We start from the raw sequence: 12124 nt of genomic DNA, 5'->3' as shown, positions 1-12124 counted from the left end.
GCTCATCTCAGACAGCTAGGAGTTCACGTCTTCCCATACTTGGACGATTGGCTCATAAAGGCATGAACGCGCCATCAAGCAATAGCAGACACGTCCATCTCCCTCTCATTATTCGAGAATCTGGGCCTCACAATCAACTATCAGAAATCACATTTCCATCCCACAACAAGACTGATATTCTTGGGAGCAGTTCTTGATACAATGCAAAACAAAGCACTTCCCTCTCAGAAAAGGCAGCAAAAAATGTGTCAGATGGCTCACAAACACTCTACAAAAAGATGCATTTCAATATAGACCTACAAGTCGTTCATGGGAATGGTTTCCTTATGCATTCCACATATCCAAAATTGCTTCGTACATATGCATCCACTCCAAGAAGAACTAGGCAAACAGTGGTTCAAGGTGCATGGCACCTTTGAAGATTGCATTCAGATAACTTCAGAAATAAAAACGGCCATGTCTTGGTGGACAGTGGATTCAAATCTGTGCAAAGAGCTCTCATATCTGCAACTAATTCCCAATTTCATCATAACTACGGATGCTTCCCTCAACGGCTGGGGTGCCCACCTTCAAGATTTGCAAATCAGCAATGCCTAGAGTCCAGCAGAAAAGGATCTTCACATGAACCTACTAGAACTAAGGGGTATCGAACTAGCGCTCAGAGCTTTTTTTTTTTACCCAAAATACAAACGTCAACAGCCCTAATATGAACAGACAACACTACTAATATGTTCTATCTAAACAAACATGGAGGAACGAGATCACATTTGGAACTGGGTTCTAGAAAATCAAATCAGATTGCATCACACTTGTTTTCTGTTGAACGTTGCCACCAAGGAACTATGTGCTGCTTAAATTGCTCTGACCCCGTGTTAGGAAAGCCAAAGCATAGAAATCTCCCTTCACATTGGCAAAATTCAAATTTTGTGGCAACTATATGAAGCTGTTGATGTGTCTCAACACTGAAGAAAGAACTTCTTGTAGCACACCACAGAAAATAGGTTGTAACATTCCACCAGATGCTGCAACAGTGTATTGAATGATTTTGTGTGCAGGTTGTTTGCTACAGCATTCACTCTGTCAACTATTCTGGACACATTTTCCTTTTCTGAGCTATAGTTGAATTTTGTACGTGGGCACCAAACAATTGTGGCTCTACTCTAAATAATTTAATCCACCATGACTGACAATTGTCCCTAAGTGAAACAGTGAATGTTCCTCCCTGCCAATATCATATGATGAAATTAAATACATTTTTAACCCACAAGTAAAACGAATAAAAAAGTGAACAAGAAACAGGGAAAGCAAACAAAAAACCTGACTTCACTGAAAAAAGTTCTCCTGGACAATGTTGTGCTGCAGTGGAATGACTAAGAATCATGGTCTGAAATGGAGTGTGTTTTATAGAGTGGTATGCAGGTGAAAAAATTAGCCAAACACATCAGATGCGTGATGCTAGCATCCATCCAAATGCCACAGAAATAGTACAGTGTTCAATGCGTCCAGTGATAGAATCCCGCAATCAGGAATCCGCTGATAAGACAACACAACTGTGAAATCCCTTCACCCTCATAGAAACGGAGTAATGTTAGCCAGAATAGGAGTCTGCTGCGTCATCGGCAGTGGGCCGCTTAAGCAACAGGAAACAGTCGTCACCGTGGATGGAGGATTAGGCAACACACATCTAAATAGGATGGGCGGGAATCCATCAGCTTGATGGAGGACTTGTAAATGCCGCCAGGGAGTTGACACCTGGAGTCCAGCCAATATTTAAATCAGGCCTTATTCACCAATCTCCAACAAATACTCCAAGATTAATACAAAAGGTTCAGCGAACCAGCAAAATCTGGCCCTAAACCACAACAATACATGCCTGTTTGGTATCTGCAAATAAAAACACCAATTTCATGTCTATGCATGTTGCAATTACCAGTGACCCCTTTAACATCACTGGCAAATACATTGGCAGACCTGCCAGCGGATGATCCTCCTACCTCGGATGAGGATGCAGAGGAGGGAGAGATAAGGGTCTCTGCTTCCATATCTATCAAATGGGACTATAAATACCGATACCATCTCCTCCTGCACTGCCACCAGTGGACTCACCGCCAGATGACATTGGTGGTTTCCACAACATCATGGAGAGGTCAGCAAAGAGGTTTCAACATCTTCAAACCACCAAATAGACTGATTGCTTTCTTGACAATTTTAAGGAGCCCATGAAAAAATCCTTAAGTGCTATTCCTATTGTGGATTTCATTTGGCAGGAAGGAATCAAAACCATGAAAAATCTAGCGACGGTGTCAGCAGAAATGCCTAGGCTAAGAATCATAGTCTGAAATGGAGTGTGTTTTATAGTGTGGTATGACTAGCCAAACACATCAGATGTGTGATGCTAACATCCTTACAAAAGCCACAGGCATAGTACAATGTTGAATGTGTCTGGTGACAGAATCCCTCTGGCATTGGTGTTTTCCACAACATCATGGAGAGGGCAGCAAAGAGGTTTCAACTTTTCCTAACCACCAAAAAGACTGATTGCTTTCTCTACGATTTTAAGGAGCCCATAAAAAAATCCATAAGATCTATCCTTTTTGTGGATTTCATTTGACAGAAAGGAATCAAAACCATGAAAAATCTAGCCAGGGTGTCGGCGGAAATGCTGAGGTTAGATACAAATTACAGGGCACTGGATGATTCCCTGGCATGTCTAGTGGGTCATCCCAAACTGGGTTTTATCATCACACATGCAGCCTAACAGCGTTCAAAAAACCCTTCAAACCCTGTCACAACACCACCACATAGTGATGGAGGCCGACTAGATAGCATTGCAAATGTTTTTCGCGTTGGCTTGGCAGCTATCACAATTAGAGGAGCCAATTATCTGGCAATTTCAGGACGGTTCAACAGAGAAATGAGGTCTGAAAATGGCTCAATATGCAGACTTCCTGCCAGAGGATGCGAGGGTTGACGCCAAGAAAATTCTCCAAGAGTGAGAATGAGCCTCTGTGGAAATAATTGACTGTACCATAGATATTTCCTCAATTGGATTCAGGCAATTAGTGGGAGCAGCAGTACTCAGAAGAAAAGGCTGGCTGAAAATAATATCCTTCAGACCAGAAATCCAAAGTAAGATCTTGGATATGCCTTACAACGGGAAAGTATTGTTCGGCATACATATTGAAGATACTCTCCAGACTATTAAGCTGATAAAGACAGCCAACTCCTGAGGAACTTTACAGATAAGAAGACCACCCTTTCTAGGAGCTAAAGGCAGAGGCTCCTACTTGCTAACGAGCGTTCTAACAAATCATTCAAGTGTCATTCATGTCGCCGGAGTTAGGAATTACTCCATAGCCCAAGAATGGGATGAACTACTAGACACGTTTGCATCACTTAGTAAGGAAGATAGTCACGATAACGAACGCCATTAAGTCGTTACAACCCGAGTGGAGCAATCCACAATAGGTCCTTTAGTACATGTAATGGATATGGTACTTCCCCCAATTGAATAGATGAATAGATGTTTTTATACATACAAGGAGGCAAATACAAAAGACCACAGCTTATAATGCAGGAGCAGACGACCCCTATCAAATGTAAAGAAGATGTCTAGTTACTAGTTAAAAGTTGAGTAGTAATGTTCACTGTTAAGAATCCAAGAAGACGTAGTGATTACATTTGTTGTCAAGAGATTATATAATGTGCTAATTTATAATAATGCATATATGCGAAATACATTGTGATATTACAGCTGATGTATACCAATATGTGCTGTTTATCAACATAAATGCTGTTGGACTAACGTCAATGATAACTACTGTATGACTTGTATAGAAAACAATAAAATATGTTAAAAAAAATAAAAAGTGTCATTCATGTCAATTGACTGCCGTCTCTGGGGGGGGGGACATGTATTTTTTTTAAAAGAACCCTCACCCACCAACCAACCTAGTTGGTGGCATGCTTCATCATAGGGTTCCTACCTAAGATGCTGAATGCATCTTAGGTGTTCTACTATGCCTGATTACAGCAGAGCAGACTTTAAAGTGAGGTGAATATGTAAGTGAAGGTTTTAAAACTACATCTAGGATATCCACCTAAGGGGGGTCCATTTTTATAATAAACCCCTGGGGCAGGGTTAAAAATAGCAGTGGATGTGAAGTGAAAAGTCAGTGAACTCGCACATCCTATTGATTGGTCGACATTTTTCAACCAATAGTATGTGCTAGTAGAGTATTAGTGGCTTTCTTCAGGATCATGGTGTAAGGGTTAAAAAAAACCTAAATCATGAACACTCACCCACTAAGGCATGCGTCTACGGGGTGTTTTTCCGCAAATTATGATCCTCACCCAAATGCTTGTTCTACAAAAAATAAAATTCAGCAAGATAGTCATTATGCGTCAAACATGGTAGATATCAAAAGCGCTGATAAAGCACAGTGGGCACATTAATAGTGTGGCATCCAACATGCTCCATATGCCACAGACCAGACATGTTCTGGCTTTCACCCACACGTGTTGCTCAAAATGCATATATATAATACAATCTGTGTCTCACAAAACACCCTTCATAACATGTCGAAAATGTCGAAATGTGCAATTCTTTTCGACAGCGAAGGGCAATGTCTGAGTAGAGCGCTCTTTTATTAGTATTGCCACTAACCACTAGTGATGACAAACGGCGCCTTGTGGCCCATAGTGGCCATTTAAAAAAAAACATGCAATCAGGAAGAAAAGCACTGATAAGAGGCGTCATGTGGCGCAGGGAAATGAGGTCCCCAAATCTGTTTTAATGTTTTTGACACACCCGAGTGGCACATCATTACCTGTTCTGCCAGTCATCAATTAAGTGCTCATTAAAAGGGGTGGGGAATCTCCATCTGTAGCCTATTGGTGTTGCGACCAATTAGGCAAACATGGATCCTGGGCTATAGTGACAGTCTGTAAGGAGAATCAGCATCCTTTGGATTCCTTATGCTCACGTGTCTGTTTACTTAAAGCTGTCAAAGCGGCTTATCTGATTGGACCGGAAAGGCGTGCCTCTAAAACGGTGACCGCCGCCCAGACGGGGAGGAGGAGGTTAAACCCCTCGCTGGCCGTCAAACCAACATGGGTGTTTACTAAGTGCCCATATTGATTAGAAAAGAGCTAATCTCGTTTTATAACTTGTTCCAAGAACACGTCTGTACATAATCATAAAAAATCGCCCCATGTGCTTAATCATATATATTATTTCACTGGCTATGGTGGGACTAAATGTTGCGATACACTGAACTGCGTTGTGTGCAACTAGCAAGCGATTCCTGGTGCTTCATCTCGTGTAGCCTTCACAATATTCCTGGGAGCTCTGAAAAAAAAAAAACAATGTGCCCTATTTATTAATGTTACTCCATTTATCTATTGTTTATTCGAGGCAGAGTATCGTAAACAGTAGCCCTAGAAGGGGGTCTATCCCATAGCAACTGCACAATAAAGCGCGTAGAGATACTGGTAACTGGACACTAGTTGGTAGAGACGATAGTAACTGGACACTTTGTATAGTCCACAGCATACCAGTTCACCTGTCCTATGTTAATTCATATATCTAGTGTTTATTCGAGGCTCCTTGTGAAGGTTCAGTATTAGAGCGTAGCTGACGAAGGTTTTGTAAGGAGGTTGTCTAACCACAACGGCTGCGTAACATGGTATGAGGTAATTCAGTGCCAGAATTTTGCAAGTAAAAGCCCCAGGAGGAGGGTGTCTATCTCACAGGAACTGTGTTCCATAGGATGTTGGCATTCAGCCCTATTTTGTGTTTGGAACGACGGTAAAGCCATTGGGTTTTTTTCCCCAAAGAGACGGCTTTGTAGATTCTCCTGTCCCACGTCCAGTTGTTCTATCACCACCCAATGCATGTCATTAGGCATGTGCCCTTCCTTCAGAAAATGGTCTGTCCTCCTTGTGGTATTGCATTTGCACCTCACATTGTTGCGATGTTTACAATCATTGAGTTGCAATTTGTGTGTTTTGTTATGGTCCAGATTTTGCCTGGCTCCAAATTCAGCGTCTTTGTAGTAGAAGTTAAGTGGCATACACTGCAGCTGCCACAAGCATAATGTCCTACTACTTCAGGTAGACCCCATTTATTCAGCAGGGTTTTCCTCTGTACTGAGGGTTTTTGTGCATGTGAAAACTATTGCATCTCAGTAACCCCCCATGCTACTGTTATATTGATACAACTGAGGCACCCAATACATCTTAGACTCACCCCTCAGCACCCTTGAACCAGCATTGATTTACCAACATCACTTAACCTTCATACCTTTGCATTCTGTTAGTTGCACATATTGCTATTCTATTATAAGGTCCACATTTTATATGCCAGTACAGTACATGCCTAATCTGTTACATCCAGTCTAGTGCAGTCCAGGGACCTAAATATATCCATCAAATATCCTTCTGACTCTGCAGTCTCTACCATTCCAGTACTAGACTTCGTACACTTCTGTTAATGCGCAAAGGTCTTGCTCCGAAGCCCACCTATAATCCAAGACACAGCTTTATCAATTCTACCTAGTTTTATTCTGCTGCAGCAACTTCTTTTGTGTTTCCTGAGCTACACCTGCAGCTCTGCTATTCAAATCAAATCCCCTCTCTGCATGCTTCTGTTAAGACACTTTAGTTTTTCAATGTCCCTGATCTGAATTGCCAGTGGTGCAGCCAGTGGAGCACAGAATAAGAGCAAAAGTGGGAAGACCATGGAGCTGTGATTGTTTACCTTAACAGAAGCATTAGGGACTTTACTAAAACATACCATTGGCTGAAACATGTCGACCAATCACTAGACCAATCACTAGGATGTGTGAGATCACTAATCTCTAACTTTACATCCACCGTTTTTAACCGTGCCCCAGGAGTACATTATTAAAAATGTTACCCTTTTTGAGTGGATAACCTGGAGGTAGTTTTAAACCTTTACTTATACATTCCCCTTACTTCAAAGATCAAAACTAGCTCTGCTGTAGTCAGGCATTGGAGCACATCTAAAAAGGCTCTCAAGAAAACTCACCATGAACCATCAAGGCACAATAAGAAATCTGAGGAGCGTTTACATGTTGCAAAGAAAGAGACTTTCCTTAAAGGTTCTATCTGAACCCACAACTCCATCCACAAAGGAAATGTTTCTGAAAAGATCCTCAACATCTCTTCAATCGACGACAGAATGAGTTTCTGTAATAAGATTCCAATTTAAGCCTTAAAGGGGCAGGCTTTAACCATTTGGTCACAGTTTTGTCATTTTCTATTTTCCATTATTGGATCTTTCATAGATCCACATGCTTGAATCATCTCCGTCGTCGAGATGGGCGTCCCAAAGTATCTTTTAATATAGCAGTGTCGCATAGGCTCTCATTATTCTAATGAGACTACTGGATTTTAAGCAGCAAGATCGTCCACGGTGTGGGAGACTGAGTCTGACCCAGAGTGGGTGACACCTGTAGCTCCAAATCTGGGTTTTGCTCCGGCTAACTAGCAGTGCCTTATCTCTCCTGAAAGGTAGAGATGATTGGGCAGCTGAGCGCATGACATATCATACTTCTCAGGGAAGTCGTGGTCACTCAGGTCGCATCCGGTTCTCTCATTCACAATTCAGTCTCATATATAAATGACAATAAAAGCAGTATGAGTTTTAAAGACTGGTTTAATAAAACAACTGCATTTTAGATAGCAAAGCGTGAGCTGCAATAACCAGAACGACACAGCATGACATTATTAAAATGGTGACGATGAGAGTGAAGCATAAGAATAACGCTGTCATATTGCCACTAGAATCAATGGACTATTTTCTATCTGAGTCATAATTTGAGCACAGCATGTTAAGCTCTAATTCTGCCTTTCAGGTTCCCCTGGGAGGACATCGACCCTCATACCTGATCAAAGGCCTGTAGTCTGCGTTAGCATCTGCAGCGAAGCATTCAGCAATCAGCATACAGTCGTGGTTCCCTGGCTGGAATTCCCTCTTAACGTGTAATGGGACTAGGAAGTGTTTTTATAATAACACAGCTAATGTTCTAAGAAAATGTCCCTACGTAAGGATGTGTATCTTCTACAAATATTGGAGACTAAACTTCTACTACGTTCACCAGCAATGTACCAAACTGTAGCCTTGACTGAAGCACAAAGTGATCAAGAATGTCTTGTTTGAGAACACAGTGCTGGGCTAAGCAAAACAGTTAGATAGAAGAAATTAAAACAAGACCGTAAAATTGGTTATTGTAAAAATAACAATACGAAGCCGAATAAAATATATCTAGGTCAAAGTGCACAGCGTCCTAGTGCATTAAACTAAGGTGCATGGAGCTATAGCTAAAATGGCTACACAACATCCTCCCCTTCTCGGTCAAAGTGGTTGAAAGCCAAAACTAAAATTTCATTGCTAAAAAAATTTAAAAAATCAACCTAAGCTATATATAAAAACCAGAACAATTTTGACAAGTCAAAAGGACATACAAGCATACTACTTGGCAATTTAAAACATGAGCATGTGGTTTATAACCGAATTCAATGATAATGTAAATTTAGAAAAGTTCCAAATTAAGTACGAGCCATGGAGAACAGGAGATCTTCCTCTTCGGCAGGTGACAGAACCGGAAAGTCAGCGCCAAAAATGATCAAGGAGCAAATGTTTTCCATAGCCCCAGTGTCAACCAAGGCAGCATCCCGTGGAGTGCCTATTGACATGCTGGAAACTTCCTCCAGGAAGGGTAACTCATAATTAGCTTCACGTAGCAAACGCAGCCTCAGTGCGCATGTCTGGTACTCTCAGCAAGAATATCAACAGATCAGCATCTATTGCTGGGGGGCGCTGCTGTGAAAGACAAACTTCCAGTGCATGTTCAAAAGAGCACCAGAGGCACCGGAACACGGGCTGCACACAATACAGAACCGGTCTGAATGACAAAGACCAGTCACACTCCAAATGCTCCAGGAGTGTTGCTCCAAAATGCTGCATCATATGTTCACGACACAGCTGCGCTGATGGGAGCGCCGTCATTTGTCCTCGTTGCGGCGGGACAGCGTTTGTGCATAAACAACAGCAACAGCAGGATGCCAGCTAATAAAGTCAACGTTATCGGAAATCCCCCAAAAATACTACCGAAAATTGAGTGGATTGCTGAAGGTATCAAACCGAATATGGAGGAAAATGTGTGAACAAAACCAGAACCAACAGCTTTGAAAAAATGTGCTATTCCAGTCGTGCTGGACGCATTAAATATTCGTCCCACGAGTTCACCAAAGTGTCTCGGAAAGTTGGTGTTTAACAGGGACTGTATTTCCGCTGATGACCTTGCCACTTGAAGTGCGTAGGTCTCGCGTGCAGATGTAAGGGCCACATGCTTTTGAAACAATAAAGCCTTGAGTCTACTTAACTTGTCAAAATTCACGTTTGCAGTAGCAATGTAAGGCCAGATATCAGCTACCTCCTTAAATTGAGTGGGGGGAAATAGTACGTTCCCGCAGCATGTAACAACCTTAGAGACCGAAACAACGTAAACTATTCCAGCCCGCATGCCACAACAGTCTTCACTATTGAGAAGGACGAACCTGCTGTTTGAAAGCACCTGAAATGTAGGTCTAATCAAGGGAACTGGAACTCCCTTCAGATAATAAGCCAAGTTTGCAGCCGAGGAGTTACACGCCCCATGCAAAGACAGCTGTTTACAAATCATTGAATAGCTGACTGAAGTCTTACATTCACTGCCGCTAAGAAAGACCTCTTTCATGCCATTGAAGCATTTGTACGAGAAGGGAAGCTTCCACACCTCATGGATGTAACTATCTCCTAGCTTTTCATATCTGCCTACTGGAATGTGTTTTAAACAGGAGTTGAATTGTAGTGTTGAAATAGGCAGATTAATAACCCCATGTATTAATCATCAGCCGATGGTATTTCAGCCACGGTAAAAGGCAACTTTTCTAATTTCTCAATGTTAAGCATGACATAAGTCGCTTCTTTCTTAGCCATTAGTTGTTGTTGTCGCGTTAGATTAAAAGAAGAAAATATTTCCCTTGCACTGACATGCTGCCATGGAACGCGACCCGCCTTTAATGTTTGAAGGCTCCAACCCAACTGCATAATGGACCTGATCTGACTCTGTCCATGGTATAAAGAAGACATATCAGATTGTATAATGTCTATAGCAGAAGAGACAATGTTGTTAATTTTATATATCCGGTCGGACAAGGTGTTAATCCCATTATCCACAACAGCTAATGCCTTTTTTAGATTTTCCTGATCTAGTTGCCTTAACCGGGCAGCAGCATCTTGTTGGGAAAGTTTCCATATTTCATAGTATACTGCATAGAAGAAACGCTTCCTACGTGGTGTTCTGGGGCCTGACAAGAAATCTTGTAAGTCAGTGGAGTTAGACAGGAGATTGAGGTGTTCTCTAACCGCGTTCAGTGAGGATGATTTTAGCCACTGTTGGCACAATTTTCCTACACTATATGTTGTAATGATATCTGCATGCTCTGGATATATATAGCGAGGGTCTGGCCTGCTTGTCCTAAAACCCCCCGAGGAGTTAATAAAACGTTGATGATATCCATTTATTGGCCACAATAACCACCCGCCTGGACGTGTCAGTGAAGCATTAAATGTACCATTCTGGACCCACTCATCGAGCTCATCTTTAGTTGCATTCGTGTATTTTTGCCATTTGTAAAATTTTGCTGTGGCAGGTATACTGGGCATGTTTAATTCCCTGATTGTTGCAAAGCCTAAACAACTCGTTTGTTACACTGTTTCATTTAAAAAAATCATTTGAACAGGAATAAGACATGCTCTAAACAATGATTCTTTTCCCTTAATTTGCTAAATGTTTGTTCCCCAGACACTTTTCAGATCAATTGATTTGGACCAATATTCATAGCCTTCTATTGATTGCCGGGAAACAAATGATTCTGAATATTTAAATTTCGTATTGGTCAATAACATGTGTATATCCTTAGTAGGTGGTACCTTAAAGTAATATGACTCAGCATCCTTTTGGTTGTGCCCAGAAAAATATGCAAACTTTTCAGAATATGTTTTAGAACTCTCTTGCGGTGGAGTTGGAAAATGTTCCCATTGCGTGTAATTAAATACCATTTTGGGACTGCTCACTCTATGTATGAAGTGGTGCCCATAATAATTATAGCAAAACATATCACCCTAATTTTCTTTGAATTGGTAAACATCTTCGTTTTCAAAGACAGTATAATATTGCAATTCTGTCATCATAGAATCAACTGTTTTCATATCCCAATCATCAGATACAATGCCTGGTATCACTATATCATTCATTGATCATTTAAACACATACAGTATTTGAATAATTTCTGTGGGACCGTGTATAGCAAACATTACTTTGTCCCAAACAATCCCATGAGGAATTGCAACTGCAGAAATGTTCACAAAGGATGAATTTCTTCGGACTTTGTGTGATGAAAAATATGGTTTCAAAACCTCCTTCACCTGTGCAACGGTTGATCTTTCAGGAAGAAAATGACCATGTATTAATAGGAAAAAGGTAATAACAAACCAATCCAAAGTAGAAAGGCTAGGACAGTCAGAAAAAGCCATAGATAGTTCCATGGAAAAGTGAAATACGTTTCTATAAGCCAGTTTGTTAGCTTACATGCACTTGACAAATCAGCTGTTGAAGAGGCGAATGAGTCTGAGAAATCATTGTTGAAGTCGGCAAAATAACCAGAGGCAGTTTGTGCAAATGGTAGAGCCGTTGTCAGCGTTGGAGTTGGTTTTTCCTGCGGTGGCACACTATAGACAGCACAATCCGTTTGGCTTGAAGTCAAATTGACTTGGTCAAATGTTTCTAAGTTAGTTGACTTTAGTGGAACTAATGCAAAATCATCTTCCACCCTCCCCAAGCTCGGAGAGGTGTTGGTGTTAGTGTAAACAACTTGTAGTGGAACTTCTTTGCCAGATTCGGGACATACTGGATGTTCCTCTTGGTCGGCTGTGCAGGATCGGCCACATGGTGTAATTTGACATTGTCAATAGAGACAAAACGATTTTCTTTGCCACCTGCCAACGGTGGTAGAATAGCAGTTCTGGTACCGTGTTTCCCTAATTCAGGGACTG

This window comes from Pleurodeles waltl, chromosome 10, assembly GCF_031143425.1.
Source record: "Pleurodeles waltl isolate 20211129_DDA chromosome 10, aPleWal1.hap1.20221129, whole genome shotgun sequence".
Lineage (NCBI taxonomy): Eukaryota > Metazoa > Chordata > Amphibia > Caudata > Salamandridae > Pleurodeles > Pleurodeles waltl.
This window is presented reverse-complemented; position numbering follows the sequence as displayed.